The sequence below is a fragment of the Benincasa hispida genome, chromosome 10, assembly GCF_009727055.1.
Source record: "Benincasa hispida cultivar B227 chromosome 10, ASM972705v1, whole genome shotgun sequence".
Classification (NCBI taxonomy): Eukaryota; Viridiplantae; Streptophyta; class Magnoliopsida; order Cucurbitales; family Cucurbitaceae; genus Benincasa; species Benincasa hispida.
In genome coordinates, this window is record NC_052358.1 from 413491 (window position 1) to 430980 (window position 17490).

Consider the following 17490-nt stretch of genomic DNA (forward strand, 5'->3'; position numbering starts at 1 on the left):
GAAAGAAGGATGCAAATAAAGAAAAATATTTCCACGGTAACCAAAACGGGCATTGGAAGAGAAATTACCCGAAGTACCTTACAGAGAAGAAAACTGAGAAAACGATACAAGGTAAATATGATTTACTGGTTGTTGAAATATGTTTAGTGGAATATGATACTTCAACCTAGATACTAGATTCAGAAGCCACTAATTATATTTGTTTCTCGTTTCAGGAAACTAGTTTTTGGAAAAAGCTTGAAGAAGGTGAGATAACCCTCAAAGTTGGAACAGGAGAGGTTGTCTCAGCTGAAGTAGTGGGAGCTCAAACAGTGGGAGATCTGAAGTTGTTTTATGAAGATAGATATCTAGTACTTAAAAATGTTTTGTATGTACCTCTTATGAAGAGGAATTTGATATCTATCACTTGTATTATAGAACAATTATATACAGTATCTTTTAATATAAATGAAGTGTTCATTTTTTGTAAAGGTATTCAAATTTGTTCTGCTACACTTGAAGACAACTTATATAAGTTAAGACCAACTAGAGAAATTTTTTTTAAATACTGAAATGTTTAGAACAATAGAAACTCAGAATAAAAAACAAAAGGTTTCTTCCAACGCCTATCTATGGCACCGAAGACTTGGTCATATAAATCTCAATAGAATTGGGAGATTGGTCAAGAGTGGACTTTTAAGTCAGTTAAAAGATAACTCTTTACCTCTATATGAATCCTGTCTTAAAGGAAAGATGACCAAGAGATATTTTTCAAGAAAAGGTCTCAGAGCCAAAGTACCTTTAGAACTCGTACATTCGGACCTTTGTGGACCAATGAATGTCAAGGCTCGAGGTGGGTATGAATATTTCATCAGTTTTATTGATGATTATTCAAGGTATGGTCATTTCTACCTGCTTCATCACAAGTCTAATTCTCTTGAAAAGTTCAAAGAATATAAGGCTGAAGTTGAGAATGAATTAGGCAAAACAATAACGACACTTCGATCAAATCGAGGTGGAGAGTATGTGCACATACAATTCCAAGACTATTTGATAGAAAACGGGATCTAGTAACAACTCTTTGCATCTAGTACGCCTTAGCAGAACGATGTATCAAAAAAGAAGAAACCAAACCTTATTAGATATGGTTCGCTCTACGATGAACTATGCTCAATTGCCTGATTCCTTTTGGGGATATGCACTTGAATCTGCTGTCCATATTTTGAATAACGTTCCCTCTAAAAGTGTTTCAGAAACACCTTATGAGCTATGGAAAGGGCGTAAAAGTAGTTTACGTCACTTTAGAATTTGGGGTTACCCAACACATTTGTTGGTACAAAATCCCAAGAAATTGGAACATCATTCAAAGTTATGCCTCTGTAGGTTATTCAAAGGAAATAAAGGGTAGTTTGTTTTATCATTCTCAAGAAAACAAGGTATTTGTATCAATAAATGCCACATTCTTAGAAGAAGACCTCATTAGAAATCATCAACCACGTAGTAAAATAATGTTGAAAGAAATTTCAAAAGACGCTACAAATATACCTAGTTCATCTACTAAAGTAGTAGATAAAGCTAGTATTTCTAGTCAGTCACATCCTTCTCAAGAGTTGAGAGTGCCTCGACGTAGTGGGAGAGTTGTTCATCAGCCTGATCGTTATTTGGGTTTAGCTGAAACTCAAATCATCATACCTGATGAGGGCGTCAATGATCCATTGACCTATAAACAGGCAATGAATGATGTAGACCGTGACTAGTGGATAAAAGCTATGGACCTCGAAATGGAGTCAATGTACTTTAATTCAGTCTGGACTCTTGTAGATAAACCAAATGATGTGAAACCAATTAGTTACAAATGGATCTACAAGAGAAAACTAGATCAAGCCGGTAAAGTACAAACTTTTAAGGCTTGACTTGTGGCAAAAGGTTATACCCAGAGAGAAGGAGTGGACTATGAAGAAACTCTTTCTCCCATTGCCATGTTAAAGTCGATAAGAATACTCTTATCCATTGCAACTTTTTATGACTATGAAATTTGGCAAATGGATGTCAAGACAGCCTTTTTGAATGACAATCTTGAAGAGAGTATCTATATGGTTCAACTAGAAGGGTTTATAGTTCAGGGTCAAGAACAAAAGGTTTGTAAGCTTGAGAAATTCATTTATGGATTAAAACAACCTTCTAGATCTTGGAATATAAGGTTTGATACTGCAATCAAATCTTATAGCTTTGAACAGAATGTTGACGAGCCTTGTGTTTACAAAAAGATCATTAATTCTGTTGTAGTGTTCTTGGTTTTATATGTTGATGATATTCTACTCATTGGGAATGATGTAGGATATCTTACTAACTTCAAGTAATGGCTAGATACACAATTCCAAATGAAAGATTTAGGAAATGCGCAGTATATTCTTGGGATCCAAATTGTTCGGAATCACAAGAACAGGACACTAGCCATGTCTCAAGCATTTTATATAGATAAAATGTTGTCTAGATATAAAATGCAAAATTCCAAAAAAGGTCTGTTGCCTTTCAGACATGGAATTCATCTGTCAAATGAACAATGTCCTAAGACACCTCAAGAAGTTGAGGATATGAAAAATATTCCCTATGCTTCCACTGTTGGAAGCTTGATGTATGTAATGCTATGTACTAGACTTGACATATGCTACTTAGTAGGGATCATTAGTAGGTACTAATCTAATCTTGGACGTGATCATTGGACTACCGTTGAGAACATCTTAAAGTATCTCAAGAGAACTAGGGACTACATGCTCGTGTATAGTGCTAAGGATCTAATCCTTATTGGATACACTGACTTTGATTTCCAAACTGATAAAGATGCTAGGAAGTCTACATCTGGATCAGTGTTCACTCTTAACGATAACCAATTATTCATTAGAGGATCAGTGAAACTTAAGGAATAAGATGTAGTCTTGGGGATAAAATGGTTTTTATGACTCAGCCGAGATTACGAACAACCTGTGAAGGATTAGCTTACTATTCATGGTTATATCATATGGACACAAATATATCTATACTGAGGGGAGTGCAACTACGGGACTATAGTGGAATGACCCATTAGTTAATGAATGTTGATTAGCTCCGTCTAAAAGAGTTTAGCCAACTAATCTCGGATCGTTGGAGCCCATGATCTATAGGTCCATTAGGTTCCCCTACTAGCTCATATGGAATAAGCTTAGAACAGTATGATAGAATGATTCGAATTATTCGAATTAGGTGAAGAGAGAGAAACAACTTTAATGATTAAATGTGATTTAAATATCAAGAATATGAATACGTTCATATTCGGGAGCTCGAAAATAATGGAAATGGTCAAAGATGTAAAAAGTCAAAAAATTGACTTTTTACTTTGAAAAGTCAAACTTTGACCAGCCTTATATTCAAATGTGATTTGAATTTCGAGAAAATAAATACGGATTCATGCTCGGGAGATCAAAATTAGTCAACACAAAAAAATCATAAGAAATCAAAATGTTGACTTTTTGGTCAAAATTTGACTATGACAAAATGACCATTTTGCCCTTTGACTAAAGTTAGTGGAAAAATTCAAACTTTTGTTGGATAATTCCACTAAGATGATAGTGAGCTAGGTGTTGGCTTATAATGGAGACATCAAGCCCACTTAAATAGTGGATTTTGAGGTGTTAGGTTTTTATGATTTTGTTTCATGCAATTTTTGCATGGTTTTTTCTATAAATTTAGGCTTTCAATTTGGATAGAGAACTTTTGACATTTTGCCAAAAATTGATTTCTAAATTGGGCTGAAAAAAAAGATCCAACCCAAAAAAATCCATCTCCTATTTTCATCTCTTTCTCTCTCTCGATTTCTTCATCCATCGGGTCCTACAACCCGATTCTGAGTCCAGAGGATAGTAGGTCAGCTCTCGTGGTTGTCTGGTTCGTGTTCGGACGGAGATAGAAGCTTTTCAGAAGCTTCAAAGATAATATTTCAAAAAAAACCCTAATTAATTAATTTAGGGTTGTATGTTATTTTTGTACAATTAAAGTAAAATTGGTCCTCAATTCCTCTGCGCATGCCTATTTTTCCATCATGTGTAACTTCCACGAGCATTCCAATTGGGTCTAATCCCATTCAGGTTCCATATGGTAGACCATCTCCCAATGCCCATGTATCTGTATTGCCCCTCACAATTTTTCTAACCAAATCGTGATAATTCCAACCTCTTTATCTGTTGAAGGATTCAACTTGTCCGCCCTATATTCTTTCTATTTCAATAGTCCATATGAATTTGAGAGTGACGGATCTGCATTCTTGCCTCAGTCTATGGCCCAATGGTTGTGTTTGAACGAAAAAGTGCTCACCCAAGGTTAGGTATTGCATATGCCCAACAAAACCTTTGCATGGTTAGAGACTCTATCATATTACATATTTGCATTTTCCAACTATATATGTATTTTCATCTTTTCTGTTTTTTTTCTTCAGACGTCCTATGAGATGTTGATATCCTATCAGAAATTAAGTGATGAGGTAGAATATTATAAGCAAAACCATGGGAGATTGCATAGGGAGATAGAATTTATCAGGCAAAATTCAGTCCTTCAAAAGGATTTTGATCGAGATTCAACTCTATATGTTGAGACGTCTATCATGCTTGCTAATTCCCAACAATCTCTGGTAACTCTTCAATCTCTCTTTGATGCCTCCCATTCGGTAAGTAGTTGAAGAAGTTGTCAGTTGCTGAGGCCGAACTGCAAGATGCTCGGGGTAAGTTATTAGATGCCAAATATTTGGCTGAGAGCTTCCAAAAAATAGAAGGTACAACCAGATGGAGGATGACTGTCTCTAGTATGGAGTCACATTGGCCGTAGGCATTACTTGAATGAAATAGACCAATATCGATCTCAACTTCATCAATCTGACGATAACGTTTGGCGAGTTGGCAAAAATCAAAGTCTTGATAGCGTGGGTGATTTTATGAGCTAACCTCTGCAAACTGCCCTCAACATGACATCCTATACTTTAATGACACATTCCTTCAAGGCGTCCTTGACTTTTCTGACTCAAGAACCTTGGCCAAATTTGGTAATATTGGGCATGTAGATGAATAATTTTTAAAATTCCTTAGCTCATAATTTTGTTAGTTGTTTTTTTTTTTTCAAACTCATTATTAGAGCATGTAACACTTGTTCGTAGCTTGTGCTAGCAACTCAAGCTTACAACTTTATCTAATGAAGCTTGCAATTTCAGTTTTTGTCCGTTGAATTTTGTATATAGCTTTTACTTGCAACTCGAGCTTGCAGCTTAACCTATTGAAACTTGCAAATTTAGCTTTTGCCTATTCGAACTTATAGCTTGCCATTGCTTGTAGCTCGACCTATTTAAATTTGCAGTTTCAGCCTTTGCTTTGACAAAATAAATACTCTTTACCCCTTCCCTACTCATGCACGAGTAATTTTATTCATGTGAGAAAAATCTCGTTGCTTGAGTAATTTAGAAGACTCAAAATTCTCATTGAAAATTTGAAAAAGATGATTCTCATTTCTTGAGTAAAAAGAAATTATGAAATTCTCTTTGCAAATTTGAAGCAAAGCTGAAAAATAATGAACATTCATTATAAAAATATAAAAAGAAATCCACTGAAAATAAAATTTCAAATGTTTAGCATTCCATTGGGAGAGGTAAACTTTTCCCACTCAAGTTAGTTAAGTTATATATTCCATGTCGAGTAACCTTTGCCATTGAATAAAGGCCCTACCAATTTGGTTCTAAGGCTCTGTTGCTAGAGTCCTTAGTGTTAGGCATTACTCGCCCAAAAACTAAGTCACCTACTCTAAAGCTCTGCTCACGCACATGGGAGTTGTAATACCGAGTAACTTGATTAAATACTTTACAGCCCAAAGATGCATAGTATCATGGTGTTCTTCCAAAAGATCTAGATCAAAGTGCCTGATCATTCTCAGTTAGATTAAATTTTCGACCATAGGGGAGAGAATTTTGATATCGTAGTACGACTTCTGCCCTGAATGCAAGTGAGAAGGAGTCTCAATTGTAGAAGTTTGTGATGTCGTTCGATAGGCCCACAAAACATTCGATAGCTTTTTAGACCATAACCCTTTTAGTCATTTCAGCCTGGCTTTAAGATTTCTTTATGATTTTATTGACAACCTCACCTGTCTATTAACTTGTGGATAGGTTGGATATGAAAAGTAATGCTTAATTATGAGGTCGATACAAAGTTTGCAAAATACTGCATTATTAATCTAATGACCATTGTCGGTAATCCAGACATGTGGTATATCGAATCGACATGCGATATTCTTCCATATAAAGTTAGTCATTTTTTTATTTGGTAATTGTTGCTAGGGCTTTAGCCTCTGCCTATTTAGTGAAATACTCAACGACAACAACAAAAATTTGGTCTGTCCCTTGCCCAGAGGGACAAGTCCAATTAGGTCAACCCCTCATTGTGTGAATGACCAAGGCCTCATAATGTTCGTGATAGGTTCAAGGGGCTGCTTAGGTACAATTTCAAATCTCTAACATTGATTACAAGACGTGGTGAATTTATGAGCATCTTGAGCTAGGGTAGGCCAATAATAACCCTGCCAAATTATCTTTTTTGCGAGGGATCGAGCTCCAGAGTGTTTGCCACATATTTCCTCGTGAATTTTCTGCATGATGTAATCTGCCTCGCCTGAATCAACACACATTAAAAGAAGGAGAGAATAACCCCTATTTGACAACCTACCATTGTTTATCATATAGTGAGTGACTCGCATCTCAACCGTCAAGCTTCAACTTTGTCGTCCGAAAATATCCCTCATTCAAGATATTTGACTAAGCAGGTCATCCAGTTGTGATACTCGACATGGGTTTGGTCCTCTATCTCCATGGCTTCCTTTCTCAATATGTTGGGTGCATTTAGAACATCTATAAGTACCATTTTACTAAACTCAATATCATAGGCTACCACCAACCGGGCTAAGGAGTCAACATTGACATTCTGAGATCGTATTTGTTTAATCTCAAATTTTTTAAATGAGCTCAATATCTTTCTGATCTTTGTCAGATAAATAATCATTATGTGTTCTTTGGCTTGGTACGTCTCAGCTACTTGATTGACAATCAACTAAGAATCACTTAAAATAATTAGGTTGGTGACCTCAACTCAAACAACTAGTCATATTCTAGCCAAGAGTGCTTCATATTCAATTTCATTATTAGAGACCTGAAACTTGAACCTCAAAGAATACTTAAGTCATCCTCCTTTCGTGACAATAACAACAAAACAGCTCCACAGCCTTTTCTATTGGATGACCCGTCCACATAAAGTTTTCATGGATGGTCATCGTAACTTTTGATTTTAGGTGGTGTTTCTGTCATGCAACTTCCATGTTATCACCAAAGAAGGCATGTTGAGTGAATTCAACGATGAAGTCTGATAGTGCAACAGAAGGGTGTCGAATCCTTATTATGAAATCAAATAAAATTTATAGGCACGAACTAACAACTTATACTACTGAGTAGCATAAGTAGCAAGTTAAAGTCGAACCACAGGGAAGCGCAAAGATTAGTTCCCCAAAGCTCATTTTCAGTTAAAGTGGTAAAATGGAGGGTTTGATATGGATTGAGATTTTAGTGTGCATAAAAGTAAAGTGCAAGAAAGTAAAGGATAGAATACAATCAATCGAGATGTTCTAGCTTAGAGATTAGAATAACTCAATGTAATTTTGTTCATCGAATTATCAAAACATAATTTTAGCCTCTTGCTTATGCTTAGCTCAATTGATTATAAACCTTACAAATGGTCCTAATTATCTAATTAGCCAACATAAATAGAAGAATCCATTCTAAAAAAATTGAACTAATTGCATTACGCTTTAGGGATTACATTAGGATGAACATTTAAACATTAAATATAGTATCCCATAGGTCAATAGAACAATACTTTTCATTCTCAACTACAAATTGCAAGCCTATCTAACCTAAGCTTCTTAGAGATTAACCTATAATTTCATGTGACATATTATATGTTAATCTAAAAGGTATTCAATCATAAATTCCCAAGTAGTTTGTCAGATAATCAAGAGAAAATACAATCATAAAGCAATTTAATTAGAAAAAAAAAATCCATAGCCAAGAAATTTGCATGACATTAAGATAATACTCTCAGAATTACAATGGTTCCAAATCCCCTAAATTAGAAAAACTTAGATCTTACATTTTTTGCATGAGAAAATGAAGAAAAGTACAAGTGGAAGATAGGAGAAAGGGGAGAAAATTAGCTGGAGGTCGATTGTAAGAAGATAGAGTAAAGAGATGATCATTTAGCCTTAAAAATGAAAAATATATATCTTGAATCGTGTTGGCACTGCGGCGTCAAGCTCGCATGTCCTTGTTGATATCCTTTGGAGCACCATGGTGCGATAGTGTAGCGACGTGACGTTGCACCAATTAAATGCCTCATGGAAATGGCGTCAGGCATGGTGCCGAGCATGGCACCACTGTGCCAACTCCTTTCTCCAGTTTGTTTCTTTTTGCTTGCTAAATGCTCCGTTTAAGCTTGAAATGCATCCAAACCGTTCCGAAGGCTCCTTATGCTTGATAACTTGCCTAAGAACTAGACTAAACTTTAAATTCACTAGAACTAGCACAATTTAGGCCAAAAAGGATAGTTCATTTGGAGAGCTATTAAAGTCAGCTAAGCTGACCTTTCATTGCAACTCTAGGATGGAATTGGATGTTGTGTACTGTCACACCCCGCCCCAGACCACCCTCCGAGCTAAGGAAAGGGCGTGATTGCAGCAGTTATCAACTCTTTGGTTGACACTTACTGCCTAATAACTCTTGCGGAATAACTCTGATACCAATATGCAAATTCAATAACCAACTGATTAAGTCAAGAAGGAAAACTACAATGGATTAAGTAGGCCCATCTTATTACAACGACAATGTAACATTTATACAACTCAAAGACTTAACAACAAAATTTATAACAACAACCGTAAAACCCTTCAGAAGTGTAACTGTGGCACGTGGCAGACCTTGACCTTAGAAGCACCCTGGAACTCCTTTAGATAAACAAATAACTTTGTCAACAGAAATATATTTTTGGGAAAGCAATGCATAGTCAACAAGAACATTACCACAAGTTCATTATTATTTTCCAGCCAAACCGCTGGACAATCCCTAGCTCGATTGCTGGTTAAAACAACCAACCCCAACTTGACCGCTGGTTATCACATAATATAAACATCTCCAATACTTTCACACGTATACTAAGATAACAACAATTCCTGTGGAAACTTTCCTTATACTCTATTATCCCGCCAATGTGCACATCAACTATTTTCCCGCTAGCTATGCTTAGGTAACTTGACTATATTTTCCGCTGGTTGTCACCGACTATTATTTCCCGCCGACTGAAGCTGACTATATTTTTCCGCCAAGTACCTTTTCAAGCATGCTAACTATATATCCTGGGTACAATTCCAGTTTCCAACACAAACATACATGTAATATATTAACAAGCATAGTAATCAGATAAACATATATCCCTGATCATGCCAATTTAACATTATCCCCTATATATATTTACCTATATATAGTAATTATATCAACAATACAACACACAATAACCACTCACCTTGGTTGGTTAGGAACTTTCCTTTCCGAAGTTCCTTAGGTTTCCTTGGTTTCCCTTTTGAATCCTAAATTTTAGATACAAATATCAGCTTAGATTGTTCATAATTCTAGACCTTATTTTAAGATACTTCCTCCCATGTTCTAAAATGTCTCAGGAAGCTTACCATAAAATCTTATTTCATAAATTCTCGTGGTTTGGTCGGAATCATCAAAACATTAAGACTGGCCCAGCTTACCCGACAGCTCGACCCTTCTGCCTTTTCCTCATTCTTCAGCCCAATTTATTGGAGCTTCTTCTCCGGTAGCCCCACCATGAAAACTAGACTCTTTTAGCTTTCAGATGGTTTTGGAATCACATCAAACGCACGATTATTTTGGAAGAACTCCTCGTTCCAAGTTGATGCTACTTCCTGTCTTTTCTGCCCGACAGCATCTCCCCTTTTGGAACTTCTTGACCAATGCATGGTCTTGCTACCAACGCATGGTTTCCTCCCCATACACTCTTCTTTATGTCTTTTGAAGAGAATTTGAATTTTCATCTGAAGTCCTTGGCTCTATTTATAGGCGTCCAAGATTGCTCCATGGCCGACACCTCCTACTTGGCCGCATGACCAAGTGTCTCTTCCTTACTCCATCAACGCAATCTTGCATCAGCACAACCCAAGGTGTCTTCTTCTCATTTCATCAACGCATGGCCCTTAACTTTGTATGTCTTCTTATGCTGCCACCTCTTTTACTTAAGGCTTAAGAATTCTTCCTAACAAGCCACATGTCTAAATAACGTCCTCCATGAGTTCATCCTTCATATGCGTCCACAAACTCTTGGATGTTCAACGCATCACTTCTATTTTCCTTCCTTCAGCTGTATGTCATCACCAACAACCCTTCCAATGCATCAACACAACTTCTTCCAATGCATTGGTCCCTTCCAACATATCAACACAACTTCTTCCAATGCATCAACACAACTTCTTCTAACGACTTGGTCCCTTCCAACGCATCAACACAACTTCCAACGCATTGGTCCCTTCCAACGCATCAACACAACTTTCTATACTTAGCCAAATTTTCAAATTTTTCCTTTGCCCAAGTACTCTTTCCAAGATCTTGTAGCAAATGCATAGGCCTAGTCCAACACTTAGTCAATTTTCAGTGATTTAAGCTTAAGTCAAAGTTACTCACATAGCAATGCCTAGTCCAACACTTAATCAATTTTCAGGGATTTAAGCTTAACTCAAAGCTACTCAAGGAAAATCTATTCAACACTTAGAAATTTCCTTTTTCTTCAACATAGGATTTAACTTTCTCCTAGTTAATCCCTTAATCACCTGCTTAAGTAGGAAAAATAAAAATCTGGGTTTCACATGTACACCCAGCTTGATTGCCTATTTCATCAATCTGCTCAATGCTTTTGGCTTTTGCAGCACCTGTTGCAATGGAAAATTGGTTAAAACCATTACCTTCTGCGCTTGTAAATATGAACGTAACCTTCGGTCTAACACCACTAAGGCAAGGGCAAGCTTTTCTACTTGGGGGTATGTCGTTTCTACCCCTACCATCGTGCTTGTATAGTATACTGGTGACTGTCGACCTTCATCATCTTTGATTAAGATGGAACTGATTATAGAATCAGACACAAGATATAGGAAAAATTCTTCGTTGGGCATGAGCTTGGAAAGGAGTGGGTTTGTACTCAAATAATTCTTGAGTTGTTCGAAAGCCTACTCACATTCCTCTGTTGACTCAAAGTTAGTTTTCTTTCTTAATACCTTAAAACATTTATCGGTAGCTCGACTAAGAAATCGATTAAGGGCAACTATTTTTCCATTCAAACATTGTAGTTGTTTCAGTGTTTTAAGAGACTCCATCTCTAGCATTGCTTGTGTCTTATCTGGATTTGTTTCAATTCTTCTCTGGTTGACCATGAAACATATAGAAACTTGGCAGAAGCTACTTCGAAAATACACTTTTCTAGGTTTAACTTCATTCGATATTTTTGCAGAACTCCAAAGGCTTCGACAAGGTTGTCTAAATGGTGGCTCGCTTTCTTGCTCTTTACCATCATATCATCCACATAGAATTCCATGTTCCTACCAATAAGAGGAGCAAACGTTTTACTTACTCATGTTGATAAGTGGATCCTGTATTTTTGAGCCCAAACGAGATTATAGTAGAGTTGAAGCTTTTAGGTGGCTTTTAGCCATTTGGGAGTAGTGATGGTGCATGTCTTTTTAGCCATGCAAATGTATACACACACATACGAATAAAATAAAAAAAGAAAGTAAATGATAAGAGGGAGAGGTCGGAAATTTGCTAACCCCAAGAAATAGAACCGCTCCATGCGAGGGTCGGTGTGGGAGCCCAACTAGAGGGGTAAAAAATTTACCGACCCATGCATAGAAGGCTAACCTCATGTGAGGTTAGCACACATAAAAAAAAGAGAAAGGGTTCGGCAATTTAATAAAACCTCAATTGGGATGAAGCCCATTTGAGGTGTAAAAAAAATAATAATAAAAAAGAAGAGAGAGTTGCATGGTCTTTTTGCCCATGCATATGATTTTTGAGGAAATTTTGCATGGATCAAACATGGTCCATCCATGTATATATATATAAAAGTGGAGTTTTACCTGGCTTGGCCATGTGAGACTATATTTGAATGTGTTGTGAGAGAGTTTTGGTATGGTTTAGACATGCATACATCATGAGCCATGTATTTGTATTAGTAAACCCATTTTAAGATAATTAATTTTAAAAATAATAGAATGTCAATTTATGCTTTACATAACTAAACTATTTAAATAATAATTATATTAAAGGTATATAATTATATTCAAAGTAGTGGTTAATTAACCGAACATTAGAGGTCTACTTAAGAGATGAGTATATCAGAGGTTGGAATGTATAATGACTTAAATAATGATGGTTTAGATGGGTAATGAATGAGGAGAATTTTAGTAGTGGCTCATAAATAGAAAGGTCATGCAAGCTTCGGTAATGGAGGGTTGACCTATATAATCTTTAGGCTGTGGTTGAAGGAAGGTACGCCAAAAACCTATATCTATTTTCTATTGATTGAGTAATTTCTAAATCCTGATTCTAACTTGATTTGTTCATTTTGGCTCAACAGCATACCGATGTTCAGATTTACTATTTTGCAAGATTTGTTTATAGAGTGGAGTTGTGAACTCTATAAAGTTATGAAATCTGGAGAGTTGTGAACTCTTGTTGCCCATGATCCAAGGAGTTATTAAGGTATAAAATTGATTTTTTTAGAGTGGGATCCACAATCTTCTTGGACAAAAAAAGGAGTGGAGTCGCTCCTATTCTCCCAACTCCTTACCCCAATGCCGCCTAATGGGATAATTTGATTTGAGGGTTTTCTGCATGGGAATTGATACAGACATCCAAAATCTAGGTTTGTTTCACCATTTTCAATAGCTTGCTTGGGTATAAGCAATTTCCAGGCATTTTCTTTCAGAAAATGGTTTCCTTTTCCCTTCCAAAATTGTGAATTTTTTACTCTTTTATATTTTTCATTTTATACATAATTTCATTTTAAATATAGTTAGTTAATTAATTAATAAATGTTTACATTAATTTTAGTAAATAAACAATAATTTGTTAAAATATTTACTTAACTAAGATTACAATAAGAATTTATTAAATGAATGCAACTACTTTCTTACATAAATTATTAATTAATTAGCTACCAATATCTTAAATATATTTAATTAGTAAACTAGAATTATTTAAATTTAATTGGTAAAAAAATTCAATTTTTCAATAATAACAATGAATTACTTTTTTTTTAATCAAATAATTATTTATTGAGATTAATTTTAATTTGATCCTTCATTATGAATATATGGTTATTATTGATGATTTATAATTGTTTAATTTTTTATTGTGATTAATTTAACTTCATTCATTATTAACATATCATTTTTATAAGAAATTTAGTATTCTTTATTAATAATCTTTATTAGCATATCATATTTTTATCAAATTTGCACTTATTTATACAATTTATTATTTATTAAAATATATCTTCTTTTATTATTTAATAAAAATTTAAATTACTAATGTTGACAATTAATTTAAAATGATTAAGTATTAGATTATAATTTATGACATTCATTTCATTAAATATATTAATGATAATTTTAATGATAAAGTAATCAATTTTCAAATATATATAATTATAATTATTATTGTTGTTAACTAGTTTATTTTTATCAATATATTGAATGATATTTATTGTTTAATTTATTAATATATTAAATTTATATAAGAGTATCACGATTACTTTCATACATTAAATACAAATATAATTTTTGTTTATAAAATTCTGATAGCATTTCTCATGCACAACTAAATAAAATATCTCTAATTCGTAGACATCCTATTCACAAACATCACATTTATAAAATCTTAAACCAAACGGCTTCTAGATGATAGTAAATTTTGTGGCAAGTTTTTAGCCGCGAGTCCTAGCTTGACAAAGTTGTTTTTTCAGACTTGTTTGACTGTTCATAAGTAATAGCAGTTTGTGGTTAGTTTTGTCTCGCCATTAGGGTTGGCAAAAATCTCCGTGGGTCCTCGTCTCGATTGGGGTGGGGAATCTCCAGTTTGACCGGGGATGGGGTTCAAACCGAGGATCCTAACCGGGTCTCCGATTGGGGATGAGGAGGGTATCCCCACCCCGTCCCGATTAAATTTATTATTATATATATTAAAAAAAAAGGTCGGGGATGGATCCCCGAGGACACGTTTCCCCGACGGGGAATCCCCATTCCTGTCCTTGCCTTTAATTGGCGGGGACGGGAGCGGGGATGGGGGAAATATCCCCGTGGGGACGGGGATGGGAACGAGAATGGGAAGTCCCCCTACTCCGTCCCGTCCCCGTTGCCAACCCTACTCGCCATATTGACCAAAATGTGTAGTTTCTTAGGTCTTTTTTTTTCCAACCCTTATATCAATCAAATTCACTACTAAATAAAATCTGCTTACTTTATTCAAAGATTAGTTTGACTTAGATATAGATAAGGGCGGACAATTGGACAATTGAGCAAAATAAAATAACTACAAGAGTGACACTTCAAATAAAATTAGACAAAAATTCACGAACAAAAAAGAGAGAGAAAAAAAAAATGCTTGAAAGATGCGATTAGACGATCGAAAGATTGACTGATGCACCAAATTAGACCATTCATGATGCAATTAAAAGATGCGAGGCTTATTTTGGCTTTGATATCTCTCATAAAGATCAATCATATATAGATTGAGTTGGATTGGGTTGAGGGTGTTTTTAGATCAATCCGAAAATTTGGGTTGATTGAATTGACAATCCAAATAACCTAAATAAAATCTTCAATCCAACTCAACCCAACTCTTAAAATTCCGGTTGAGTTGAGTTGGGTTGTCAGATTATATTTTTTAAAAAAATAAAAATATATAAATTTATATACAACGTATGACTAATAACTAAAATCTCATAAAATTTAAATGATAAATACCAAATATTTATGATATTTATTATAAACTTTCAACAAAGACAAATATCGTAACAATTCTTTTTTTAAAATATTAGAAATTAACAAATTAATTAATACAAAGTAATCAAACTTTAAACAAAGAGAAATATATATTATTAATATATATATAATTCGGGTTGGATTGGGTCAACCCAATTTTTTTTTAACCAACCCACAACCCAACAAAAATAGAGAAAGTTTAACCCAACCCAACTCAAGAACAAAATTAACCCAATTCAACCCTTATATTTTGGATTGGATAGTTCGGATTGTTCGAGTTGTCGTGTTAAACACTCTTAACCCATATCTCACGAGAATCTCTTTAGAAAGAGCATTTAAAATCCAAGCTGTAACCACACTATTGCAAATAATCAAAGAATTACGCAAAATCATCAATCTATTCAACAAGTGTACCATCAACCAAACCTAGCATATTCTTCATATTGTGAATTCGAGAATCATTGCTCAATTCCAAAAAGCTTACCATAAACTTCTATTTGACGGAGAAGATTTGAAAAACCCTCAATACAAATGAGAAAAAGATAAAGGAAAAAGAGGATATCCTTGTTTGACTTTAGATAATTAAATTTTTTTTTTTTCACTTTCAATTAAACATAATTTGAAAAGGGACCCATGATGGAACACAATTGCACACGTCAAATTATAATACATAAAAAATGGTCTAACACCAAAATATTATCTCATGGAATAATGGTCTAACACCAAAGTATTGTCTCATGGAAGTTGGGTAATTAATTCTTAGTTATTGTGAAAATCTGGCTAATTTTATCTAGGACTGCGAACATGATGTTGATGAACTTAATTCTAAAGCGAGAAAAGCAAATAAATCAAGTGACTAGGGAAAATTCAGTCAAATAAACATTTTATGCTACGACTTTGTTTAATGATGACTTCATCAATTATTTTTTAGACCAATCCAACATTAATTTCATAGGTCTAAAAGTCTAAAAATCTAGGTATCCTCCCTCAAGTACAATCATTTCTCACACCGACTTGTTAATCCAAATATTTATGCAATGAGCTAGCCTATGCCACTTAAATGCATTCAAAAAGTACGTTTTTAGGTTTAGAAAATTGTTAATTTGTGTTTGTCGATACACTTTTATGTTTAATTTGTAGAAATCGAGCATTTAGATCGGTATGGGCTATCTTTATATTAAAATGATGAAAACACGTTTATAATAGGTCAAAGCTTGACCTAAGGCAAGAGATGGGGTCAAAGTTGATGAAAAGTGGAGAACTAGAGCAAAAAAAAAAAGGCATGAAAACTGCGTAGGTGCTTTTCCTCTTCTTTAAAATCTGCAGTTTGTAATAACTTTTGATCCGGGTGGCCGTTAGGCTAATGACCATTTTTTTCCCGTTCTCTATCCATTTAAAGCATTACATTTTAGATTTTATTTCATCTACTTTCGATAATCAAGTCAAATAGTTTAGGTTTTTATCTTTTACTTATCATTTTAGGAATCTAAATCCTATATAGTTTTGGAAAATATTTCCCTATATAAAGGAGGCTTTGCAACAGTTCTCCACATCGAATTTTTGAAGCTAAGAAAGGGAGTTTTGGCTAGAATATAGAGGTTCCTTGATAGCCGATTGGAGAGTATTGGAGGGTCAATTATATCATGGAGACGGACCAGAACGCTAGATAATTTTTTCTTTTCCTTTTTTTTATCCTGGATTCTTTTCTATATTTTTGTATTCTTGCTATGGTTCTATCTATAGAAGTCATATTCGTCTGTATTTCTTATAGTTTTAGGGTTAGATGGATTTTATGGATTTTTATTACGCATTTTATTTCTTGAATGATAATTTGCACCAATACTTTCTAGTATGATTGATCTTAATACTTTTGAATGTTCGGCCAATATTTCAATGAGTTCATGATTTAAATCTTGGTTTAAAATGTAGGTTTTAGATTAGATCATGCATGCTAGACTATTGTTTGAAAACACTAGATTAGTTGGATAACCATAGAGATTATTGATGAAGATTCTTCTTTGCTTAACTATCTAGTTTCAAGATATTATAATTAGCAATTAAATGAAAGAAAAGATTGATTTTGAGAGGAAAAATCTGGATAAAAGACTTCTAGATCTAAGTGTTATGTAAATTGATTCAAGAGTCAAAACAATTGTGTTTAATGATGCCATTGATGAAATCTATTCACTAAAACGTCTCTTTGTTGATAATCTTCATATTCGATCATTTTTATTGCTTTTTTAATTTAGTTTAATTAATTTGCATTACGAGTGGGTCCCTATATAAAATTTTAAAACGATCCCTGAATAGCTAAAAAATTGTGAATCAAATTCCACAAGGATAATA